The 12216-nt window shown below is 37.2% G+C and overlaps 2 long non-coding RNA genes and 1 pseudogene across 3 annotated transcripts; all 3 read right to left on the bottom strand.

The window, feature by feature from the left end:
- Positions 1-1193: 1193 nt before the first annotated feature.
- LOC140886273 (uncharacterized) lies at positions 1194-2831 on the bottom strand. Its single transcript, XR_012151500.1, has 3 exons — positions 2712-2831; positions 2318-2416; positions 1194-1449 (listed from the first exon to the last, which is right to left on the bottom strand). It is a non-coding gene; the product is annotated as an uncharacterized lncRNA (long non-coding RNA).
- A 1243-nt stretch (positions 2832-4074) lies between these two features.
- Positions 4075-5515, bottom strand: LOC140886130 (uncharacterized). 2 transcript variants are annotated; one of them, XR_012151438.1, is made up of 4 exons: positions 5470-5515; positions 4960-5011; positions 4213-4297; positions 4075-4123 (listed from the first exon to the last, which is right to left on the bottom strand). It is a non-coding gene; the product is annotated as an uncharacterized lncRNA (long non-coding RNA). The 2 variants fall into 2 exon arrangements; XR_012151437.1 differs by lacking the exon at positions 5470-5515 and having other exon boundaries at positions 4960-5267.
- A 369-nt stretch (positions 5516-5884) lies between these two features.
- LOC140888960 (uncharacterized) lies at positions 5885-7547 on the bottom strand (annotated as a pseudogene).
- Positions 7548-12216: the final 4669 nt, after the last annotated feature.

Below are 12216 nucleotides of genomic sequence, written 5' to 3'. Positions count from 1 at the left end.
AAGGATGATGACCCAGAACTCGGTCCTGAACCGAATTGCTTCGAACCACTGGAACTGGACGAACTATTTCCTTGCCTCTTGAACTGTTTACATCTTGCTTTGTACTGATCCTTTCTGTTTCCCCCACTGCTACCACCTTCATACCTCTGCTACTGGTTCTGATGTTGAGGTGGCTGATTCTGGTACTGAGATGGTTGGTTCTGATACTGCCTCTGCTGCTGAGGTGCCCCCTGATTACCTCTTTGCCTCCACAAGCCTGCTTCTGCTCCCTTTGCGTAATTCATGGCATCCGCAAAGTTGCTAGGCCTGTTGGTGTTAACCAACGTGAAGACATCGGGGTTCAACCCATTGATGAACTGATCTGCCTTTGCTTCTTCATCTCTGGCAATTAGCGGTGCAAAACGCAACAGACTATCGAACTTAGCCACGTACTCTTCAATGTTCAGATTCCCTTGCTTCAGATTTGCAAACTCTGCTCCCTTATCCTTACGATACGAGATAGGGAAAAACCGCTTATAAAACTCAGATTTAAAAAGAGTCCAAGTAACCTCTGTACCACTAGTAGAATTTATGCCTTTTACTTCGCATATTAACTGAAGTCGTAGATAGATAAGTACCGAAGTAGATGCACGTGAAGTAATAGGTACCATTTTACTTCGCTTAATAACCGAAGTATTAGGCATGAAATTACCGAAGTAATAGGGTACCATTTTACTTCGCTTAATATTGGACTGGTTCTGAAGTAAAAGCATGCCTTTTACTTCAGCATTTATATTATGTGACGAAGTAATATAACATCTATAACTTCGCCATTTACGTTGACTGACGAATTAAATGCGCGTATTTTACTTCGGCAGTTTTCTTAAGTGACGAAGTAATAGAACATATATGACTTCCGTTGATTCATTAAACGACGAAGTAATAGAACATATATGACTTCGGTATTTACATTGAGTGATGAAGTAAATGCTCTATTTAACTTCAAATGTTATGTAACTTGGCGAAGTAAAAACATGCCCTTACTGCAGCAGTTTCATTAATTGACGAAGTAATAAAGTACATATGGCTTCGGCTTTTACATTGATTGATGAAGTAAAAATATATGTATCACTAAATCAACATTAAACAATTTTAATTAGATACAATAACACCATTAATATATATATATATATATATATATCTGAAACGTAAAATACACTAATTAGATTGATAAATTATCCATCCAAAAGTACATCCATCAATAAAAAATTATGCATCCACGAGTATTTCTACAAAAGATTGATAAATTATCCATCCAAAAGTATATCCATCAATAAAAGTATTATGCATCCCAACGTGCATATGACCAATTTATGAACCTACATAGGAGTAGACGAATTCGCTCCATTCACTTCTAATTTCGTCAAATTGAGCTTGGTCATAATATTGGTTCCTGATGGATCCTGAATACTGAAATGTAAAAAAAATAAAATACGTTAGAATAAAATTTAAGATCGAGGATTCATATTTGCCAGTTCACAAATAAGGGTAACGACATATGCAGGTACTGATCACAGGTTGTTATTGCAACAGATGATTAAATTAAAACATTACTAAATTGAAAACACAGTACTCTATCAAGGATACATATATATTTGTCATTTCACAAATAATTCCAACAGCTAGCTAATGAAAAGCTTGAAGCTTCAACATAATAGATCTAAAGAAAAATTAAATAAAAGTATTTGTGGGTCTATAGCATCACAAGCCTTGCCTCGACCATTTGCAGCACCAATTATTGAAATTCTTGCAATCTTATTCCTTTTTCATATTACGTTTTTGGTTTGGAAATGAGTGCTAAATTTGCAGAAGTAGGGAGGCAAAGAATGCGAGAACGAATGGACAGGTGGTGAGAGATAGAGAAATAGCCAATAAGTGCAGAATCAAATGCCCAGAACATAGAACAGTCGCACGAAATACCATTGACCCAATCCAAACTAGAAACAATAATCCATACATCATAGAGCAGTCGCAAGTAATCTCAGACAATTTTGATTCCAACATTTATCAGCATGGAATAATGGCCTTTTTCGTACGAGAAAATATGATATAAACCAGCGAGCAAGTACAATATGTCAATATCTCTGAAAAAGAGTGCTAAGACAGAAAGTTTGGAAAGAAGAATGCCAAAAATGCCAACTTCAAAACAGAGCCTACCATAAATGCCAACTTCAAAACAGATGCCAACTTCAGATTCATTTATGAGCAACTAAGTAGCAAAAAAGGATGGAAACAGATTTTCACGTAAACCAAATCATAAAATGAAAAGGAAACTCACCATTTTATCCAAATGTAGATTTTCACATTCAACTATATCTTTCATATACTTCATCACACAAAATCCGCATTCAACCGAACCACTTTGTTTTATATTACCCTACAATGAAATAAAAAAATATTTCAGCAATAAGTTTAGAAAAAAAAAACTGAATTAGGTAAGCAAATGAGTAAAGTTCTCAAATATAATATAACACTATAACACTAAAGTTCTCAAATATAATATAACACTAAAATTTCCGAATTAATAGAATACATTGCGTGGATCAAGTTGCACAGGTAAATAATAACCAAACACAGTAAAACCACAAAAATAAGGAATTGATTATTTGATAGGAACAGTTGAAGAAACACAATTCCGTTTCTTCTCGATTAAGATTTCAAGGGACATGAACCTTTTGGATTTGCTCCAATGCACCTCAAGTTATAAAAGTCTCCTTCCCATTATCATCCACTGTTATCGCTAAAAGTTTATCCAAGGTTACACCAGCTGCGAATGGATGACCTGGATTACTGGTAAACAGTGGCACTATGAAATGGTTGCTTTGGGTTACATTCAGAGATCAGGGGAGAAAGAAGCAGAGAAAGGGGGAAGAAAGTAAGGATGAATCCGGTATAAAAACCTGCATACCTCTCAAGATCCTCGTATCTGATGTGAATGTTTGAAATTGAAAGCTTTAAATTTCCGATCACCGTATTGATTAACGATCCAAGCCAAGATTTATTCTAACAGAAAGAAAGAGCGTGAAAAAAGGTTAAGAAATCATGATCAAAACAATTCACCAAGAGCCCACAAATTATTCTCAGTCTGCTTTGAATATGATTCAGTATATGCATATATGTACACACACATACACATGCAATAGACCACCACATTCATGCCTGCTCCAAGTAAGTTTCTAATTGCATTTGGTTATTTTTTTCATAACAAGAAAAACAATGTACAGGGGAGGAGGCCTGCCAGTTCCTCCTAATAACTGAAATAGACCAACCGATAAGGATTACTAAGCACACGAAAATAAGATACAAGCAAACACCACTAAGTCATCCTGATGGTATAACATAAGCATAGGCACCCAATCCATGAATATCCTGTGCCTCAAAAAACTTTTTATGCTCCTCTTCCGTCCATTGTTCCCTTTGTTTTGTGATCGTATACTGCTTCCTCACCTGTTTGAACATCACGACAAAAACAAAATAAGCTGTCAAAATGCAAGATAAGTTGAATATTAGCACAAAATTGTTATGATATATACCTAGGGAGAAAACTCTTCCCCATTATGAAAACTGCTCATTCGAAAGAGCACCAGCAGGTGTACCCATTTTTAAAAGAGGTTTATTTTTGCTGCCTGACCCCGTGCCCCCATCTTGTTCCTGTGGTATGAGAAATTGCAGCGACATGATGATATCCATAACCGGTGTCTTCAATACCATTTTGTTTCAAAATCTGGAAATCGATGCTGAGGTATACTCCACAGATTTCCAACAAAAACCAATACAATCCTTTGCAAGAGGACCATAAACCTTTTCCTAACACAGTCGACCTCTCCGAAGTTGCGCTGGACCGATGGGATCTGGCCTCAAAGTGGAGATCGAGAATGGAGATCGAGAGAGGAACCCTAAAGCATGCCATATACATAATTCTCATTCCCATTAAAACTCTGCTCAAGTTTGTGTGAAAGAAGAACAAGAACTAGCTTTTGGTGCACTTGCGAAAAAAAGTTAAGAGAAGTAAACAAAGGATTCTATTACAAAATACCTTTACTGTCCAATTTGAAGATCTTGCATACTGATTATTTGTTCTGAACTGCATAATCAAGGAACAACTAATTTAATGTAGAGTTTCATAATGGGAATATTGCCAAAACAAAAAAAAACAAAAAAACTTCTCATTACATCTTTAGGAACATCCTTGGGACAGTCATAAACTGCATCTAATGGGTAAAATTTTGTAATTTCCATCAAACAACCATCTGGCAACCTATAGCATCAATTCCAAACCATTAAACCACACATTAATAAAGAGAAATATTAAAATTATAAATGATGGATATTAGAAAATCCACGCATACACGGGTTAGAGCCTGAAAGATGATATTGTCATCAAGAATATAGAACATGCCAAAAAAGTTCAATTAACACTTGAATATTGAAACATAAATCTCATATACATATAGACACCCATGTACCAATAAATTTCAGCACCTGCGGCTACAAGAGATTTTGTAATAGCTCATCCATAGCCATTATCATCAGCTAAACTAGTAATAAATTCCCTTTTCCCGGAATAAAGTATAATCTATTATATGTATGATTCTCTGTATGGAAATACTTTATCCGTTTCATTTCTATTTGGTTTTAAGATTTTGAAAAAATTTATAAGTGACATGCTATGATCGCCAAAGATCAATAATCACTCTGTATAAAAAAATAATTCAGGTTTTCTCTCATTTTGATTGGATAACATTGGCTTCAAATCAAGTTTTCATATTTTATTGATCTGTTTCCGAAATAGTTATCTGTGACTACACACAATAAGAAGATATTTGAAATACTGTCACGGAAGCGTAAAACAATTTCAAAATCATAACTGGAAATGAAGTCAACATCCGAGATTGGTTCAACCATAACTTCAACAAGTACCTGTTCTACAAGTCTCAAGTGACACAATATATCTAGGAAAATCTTGTAAGAGCTGTAACAAAACCAATAGAAAGAACCTTAAATCATTAGTACGGATTATATGTAAATATTTACATCTTTTAGTTTAAACATCCAAAGCAGTCTGAAACTCCAATAATAATCACATCATGACCATAACAACATAAATTACTTAATAAATTCATAAAATTTAAGGAAAAAAAAGCAATGAAGTAGATAAAGAAAAGGAAAACAGAGAGTGATCAAGATTCAGCAGTAACATTGGAATGCAACTCCACGGCCAGATCATCGTTTCTATCAGGAGAAATAAAATACAGCAAAACATCAAACACAGATTTCTCATACGAACAAGCATGATTCTGTCCAAATTCAAAAATTCCATCCATCATTAAGAAGATAAGAGAAAGAATAGGTACCAGAAAGTAGGAAAAGCTCAATTATAAGAACCTAAAACCAAACCCATTAATATTATCAAACCAACAAGATATATACGAGATAAGACTTGGCTGCCTCAACGTGCGGCGGAGCACGAGGTTAATCCGCTGAGCAGAGAAAATGAGTTTCCAAATGTTTCCAAGGACACATTGTGGATCGCTTTTTGGAGCATCCAATATCTCAGACCTTTTTCTCCCATGACCAAGCACCTAAGAAAAACGCAAATTCAAGAACTCAATCATTCCAAGAAACAAGAAGGGACAAAATATAATAAGTAAAAGGAAATGACATTTTACATAAAATCATTCAAGGATTCCAAAAGCCACACCATAAATAAATTTTTTTTAAAAAATGCATTTCGAGTAATCAAAGAGCTACACCACAAATAACATCTAGAAACCAAAGCTCTTTAGGACCAAACACTAAATTTACCTCTACATCTGCGCAGCAAAACTGGACATGGTTACATAAGTTACATAGGAGATAAGTCGAAAATTCCAAAACCAAGCTCTTTAGGATCTGTTTCGACCATCCATGGAGCCCTGTGAAATGACACTACAGAATTAAACAAGTTAGAAACGTGCGACGGAAGTTCAAGACTGCTAGAAAAAATTCCTACTTATTCATCACGAAATTGATGGTCCCTTGTGCAGCACGATTAAGAAGAGTTTTCCTTGCCTCAACTGCGATCCCTTCAGGCTAGAAACAGAGGAAGAAGCTTTGATCAAGTAAAGTTTACACATAATTTCGAAAAAATGCAAGTTTTTGCCCCATCCCCCTCCTTCCAAATTCAATTTCTACCCCTGGTACTAGAGTGTACCTCTTCTGGAAACCAAACTCCGGGGCGAGTGCTTCCCTCAAGAATGGCTAGGACAAAAGCAGCTGTTGAAAATCCCACTGACCTGAAATCACAAAGATACAATTAAAAATAATAATTATAACCATTTGCATGGTTTGGACAAATAATAAAAAATAATTACACAGATAGTTTCTTGTGGCTGAATATCCCGATTCTGTGGTATCCCTCGGAGCACTCCAAATCAACCTGTTAATATTGAAAGGGGAAATATGTCAAAACGATCATATGGAGCAAAATTGAAACAACATGAGATATACTAAAAAAGTAAGCGTACTCGCATCGACACCTTCTCTCCAGCAAATCCATCTACTGCCCTCACTAAAGGGTCAAATAGTTGAACTAATTGCTGGACTTTACTTTTGTCTCTCAGGAATTCCTGCAGATTATACAAATCTTGAATAAATGCATTCAATTTAGATAATCTTACATCATCAATAACATTACACACAAAAAACTATTTTAAGTTGAATAATATCATATACCATTTGGGAAGCAAACTTATCATGACTGCCGAAATATAATTTTAAATCAATCCATGTAAAATCTCAATTTTCAGAATTTGATAAACATACAGGTGGAAGCAAATCTGTCATTGCTCCCATTCCCCAATTCCAGAAGAAAGTTGAAGTTCCAAACCGAGCGCTAACAGTTGGAACTCCAAAGACCTCGTGAATGTTCCTGCCCTCAGGCAAATTTCTGAAAGAATATATTCTTTTAACTGACTAATGATTGTCGCTTCTTGGTAGAATTTAGTATAAAAATAATAAAATAGCATGCATTCTAATACAATAACAGGATAGTAATTTCCTGAATAAGCTTTTTCAAAATCCAGAATAAAATGATTTTCCAGAAACTTACAAGAGAAAAACATCCTTCTTTCCAATTCCAAGTCCAAAATTAATGTTAAGCATCCCGCTATAAGGTTTTAATTTGACCTTATATCTTGTCAATTAAATTACTAAAATCAGTTAAATATTTAAATGCATAAATGGTGAAAACAAGAACTCATATTTGATCATCAACCTTTGTTGTATGCAAGAACTTCCTCTTAAAAAGCTTGTGGATAATATAGTCGGGCCAGCACCCCCAGAGCCAGCTGTGTAGTAGTAGAACCTAAGAACAAGTAACAAAAATGACATTACCAAAAGTAAAAAAACAGAATGGCTTTTATGGAAATTTGAATGATATAATTGTAGGTTCACGAAAATAGTTACCTTAGTTTCTTTGGCTCACCTTCGGTTTCAAATTTTGATGCACGAACTAGTTCTGCTGCCATAACTAAGGTAAAAAAGAAGCAGAAAGCATTAGTATTTGAGAGCAGAATAACTCATTGTTTCCGGCACCGAGATAAGATAAATCTTCAATGCGATGCAGACAACATCTGAAAATTTGGAAAATGGTGGGGCTCCACTGGAAGTTGTCTTATACTTCGAATACAGACTAAAGATGGTCTGAAACACCAAAATCAAAGCTGGAATCATCGAAAAATCGAAGGTGAAACAACGTGAAGGAAACAGCTCGCAAAAAGGCTCGGTGTCGGCACTAATAAGCATAAAAAACAGTGATTCATAGCCCAAAACGAAGCTACTGATGTAAGGAAGAAAACCGTCAAACCGTTTGAAATTTCGTCTCCGGATGAAAGAGATACGAGCCAAATATTGTGGCTGCTCGGGTACTAGCGAGAAATACAGAAAATGAAAAACAAGAAATAGATCTCTGGCTATGGACATCAAACCTGGAGGAACCGGCCAGTGCTGCTAGGATTCAGACCTTGGGCTTTCCAATTACGGCATTGACGAGCAGTTCCTAGCGGTGGTGGACGGCTGGAGATGCAAAGCGGCGGCCGTAGGGTTGAAGAAGAAATAAGATCGATGGCGATGGGTTTTTTTCACTGTACGTACGATAGAAAATATATAAGAAAGTTAAAAGGTGAATGGGAGATTAAGGATCTGTTCATCTATTTACTTCAGCAAGTATCATTATATTTTTATTTTTTAACCTTTATACTTCATCAAATATAATATGCCGAAGTAAAATATGACACAAAATTATTAGTGAAGCCCGGGTTTTTTAAAATCCGAAGTAAAATGTGTGTTTTTACTTCGGCAGTCTAATTACTGAAGTGTATTGTTACATATTACTTTGTAATTATTAATTGACGAAGTAAATGGTCGCGAAGTAAAAGCTGAAAATTCTACTAGTGTACCTCTACTCTCAAATGCTTTCTTTGTCATGATCCACCAGCTCTTAGCACCACCACGCAGCTGATGAATTACTAACCTGATTCGGCGGTCATCTGTGTAGTCAATGGAATCAAACAACTGATCCATATCATCCAACCAACTCTCACAGTCAACTGGATTTTCTGAACCCATCAACAATGGCGGATTGAACGACTGAAACCTCTTCAGCAAGGTTTCCATAGGAGTCGCTGAAGCATCCAACTGATCAACCTCAGTGCTAGCTTGCTCAGTCGCAGGGATAACTGGCGGTGTGTTTCTGTTTACCACTCGACGAGGACCCATCTGATAATCAAAGGTTAGGACACGAGATAACTCAATCGCTACAATCAGTGCCCTTACAACCGCTTGGAATACCGGATACCAGTCGGTAACAGAAACAGTTATATCTCAAGTAGATCATGCTTTATAAATTAAATCACATAACCATGTAATTCAATAATTCTCAATAATAAAGCATGCTCGCATGGAATTAAGTACATAGTTAAAATAATTCAAACACATGCGAGGAGCCAATACACGCAGACTCGATCTACCCGCTCACTCTAGTTCGACCAAGAATATTAACTCTCTGATACCACTTAATGTGAGACCTCGTTTCTAAACAACTAATATTAGACAACAAGCGATAAGTAATCAAGAACCCAATATATATATATTTTTTTAAAAGGAGGCTCGCGCGCCCGCGCTGACATCAGCGCGCCCGCGCCTACGCCCCGCAAATCCCAGCGCGCCCGCGCTCATACCTCGCAAAGAGGTCGCGCGCCCGCGCCGTCCCCTCGCCCAGAAAAGTTAAGGCACTGTAATAAACTCAATCAAAACCTAAACACTTGCATTAAGAGTATTTGACATTCCAATAACAATGCAAGAAAGATTTAGGGAAGAGCAACATTCAATTCGATAGCACCTACATCGTTTCTTGCTTACAAAACATATACGAGAAGTTCGAATGACTAAACATGATCACAAAACATAACTAGGTTGACATGCTGATTCGACTTCTAAACGAGTCTCACTTCTATCTCTTGCTCTGGACGCTAACCAGGTCTATGCTGACTTGATCCTGCCCTTTCTGTTGCCAAGTACACATACAAAACAAAGCAACAGCCGGATAACCGGTTAGAATGATAATCCCAGTAAAAGCAACATATCAAGTAATGAATATACAACATGCTATCTGTTGGAGAACGCGGCGATCAGATCAATCAGAATTGATACCCGGTGCAGCAGAAGTTTAAAAATTTTATATGGAACGATTCCATAATGGGTATCAAAACTTTACGATTAAATTGTGTGTGTAAAAATTAAATAACAATTATAAATTTTTACCTCCAATCTCGAATCGAGATTATGGACACCAACAGATTGCTCTGCTCTTGTTGTATATCCCTGGAACTGATGGACGAACTGTTCTTCAATCAGGTCCATGAACGGATATTTAATCCCTCTGATAGATTGCACTAGAAAATCTATCAGAAGTTTCTACGAAGAGAATTAACAAATTTGATCCGTTAAACCAGACTGTAATTCAAAATTCACAGGATGGATTTTTCCCGAGTAGAGGGGAGGGGGGCGGCCACTGTTAGAGAAAAATACTAGGGTTTTCGAAAATTTGTGACCTATTGTATATAATTTCTGTACTGCAATAACTTGTTTATAATGTAGGCTGCTAACAGCTTAGGGCCCATTAGTCATAAGTTAAAGCCCGACAAGCAAAGCCCGCATGTTCAGAAATTAATATAAAATTCATCATGACTCCGATTGATAAACCGATTTCACCAATGTGCACAGAAACCATTTCTGCACCTTTTAAAGTCAAGATAAATTTTTTTGAATCCGAATTCAGTGATTTCCAAAAATGCCCATCCCTATGTCATTTTAGGAAATCTTACTCCTCTACTCTTAAATAAGAAGTCCAACTTCTTTGTTCATTAAATTTAACTCTTTAAATTTAACTATCTCAACGGGGATTAAAAATCCATTACTCTGTGTGACCCTCAATGGTTCAGGGATACAACTAGTCGTGGGCTCACAACTCCTTGTGACTCGGAACAACAATTTCCGACTTGCCCATCGAATCATGGTAAGAGCGCCTAGCAACATCGCCCCATGATTCCCTAGGTATCACTGATAGTTCCTGCAAGAACCAATAGATTTTGGTTAGCGTACAGTACGGTCCCTTCATCCATATATCCCGATCGAATCAACAACCATTGGTAAATCGAGAGTCGTTCGAGATTCGATAACTATGCAATACATCTTGAAGATCAAATAGTGACATCGCATGTGCTACTAAGAAACCATTTCTTAAACCACATCATGTACTCTGGCCAGAGATTCCTCACACTAATATCTCCTCAGATCGCATAGGATATCCACACTCGCAAGTATGTGGTGAATCCTTGACAACAAAGCATCGACTCCTATATGTGTTGTAACTGTACCCAATCCCGACACCTGATGACCCCAATAGAGTCGGTAAATGAGTCAAAGCATAGTACTAGCATATAGAGTCTCAATGATGTTTCAAGTAGTAAGGACTAATGGTGTACAACCAAAACCGCGGACTATATCCACTCGATAAGTGATAACCACTTGGAAAGTCCGGATAGGGTAGTTCTATCATTCATCGTATGAATATCCATTTGCATGCTTCGAACATCTCTATGTTCCTTACCAATGAAACGTGGTACTCTGCATCGCAAATGCTAGTCTCAAACTCGAGCGATCCTTATCCTTATTATCGGACGGCTTAATCGACTAGGAACAGTTTAGAATATACAGTGACTATAAGATGTGTTTCATGATAGACATCCCCATGTTCTAGCACATCTTACATACACTATAGTATATTCAAGGTCTTTATCAAAACAACAATAGTATATCACAATATAACAATATGAAGAAAGATAAAGTCATTGCCATTAATAAAAGTGTAAATTATATTAAACAAAAGATTGTTTATACAAAGAGTCATCAAAGCCCTTAGCCACAAGTTGGCTAACCGGGCACCCACTCTTTCAATCTCCCACTTGCCCTAAAGCCAACTAGTCATACTACGTAGACCCATTGCTTCGCGATGTTTGTCAAATAATGGACCTGGCAAGGGCTTAGTAAGTGGATCAGCGATATTGTCTGTAGAGGCCACTCTTTCGACAGTGATGTCTCCTCTTTCCACAATCTCCCGGATGATGTGGTATTTCCTCAGTACGTGTTTGGATCTTTGATGAGACCTTGGTTCCTTTGCCTGAGCAACGGCACCCGTGTTGTCGCATTACACCGGGACTGGACCAACAATTTCAGGAATGACGCCCAACTCTTGGATGAAATTCCTCATCCAAACGGCCTCTTTAGCAGCAGCTGATGCTGCAATGTATTCTGCCTCAGTGGTGGAATCCGCTGTGGTGTCCTGCTTGGAACTCTTCCAAGAGACAGCACCGCCATTGAGCATGAACACAAATCCAGAGGTCCAGAGGTTGACTTCGAGTCATCCACGTCACTTTGGAAGCTAAGTCGGTATAGCCTTCCAATTTTAGTTCTCTTCCTCCATATACCATGAACATATTCTTAGTCCTTCTTAAGTACTTAAGAATGTCCTTCACGGCTTTCCAATGCATTTGACCTGGATTAGCTTGATATCTGCTCGAGAGCAAATGCTACATCCGGTCTGGTAGATATCATCCCATACATGATACTACCTATGGC

This window comes from Henckelia pumila, chromosome 3 (assembly GCF_033568475.1).
Source record: "Henckelia pumila isolate YLH828 chromosome 3, ASM3356847v2, whole genome shotgun sequence".
Taxonomy (NCBI): Eukaryota; Viridiplantae; Streptophyta; class Magnoliopsida; order Lamiales; family Gesneriaceae; genus Henckelia; species Henckelia pumila.
This window is presented reverse-complemented; position numbering and strand designations above follow the sequence as displayed.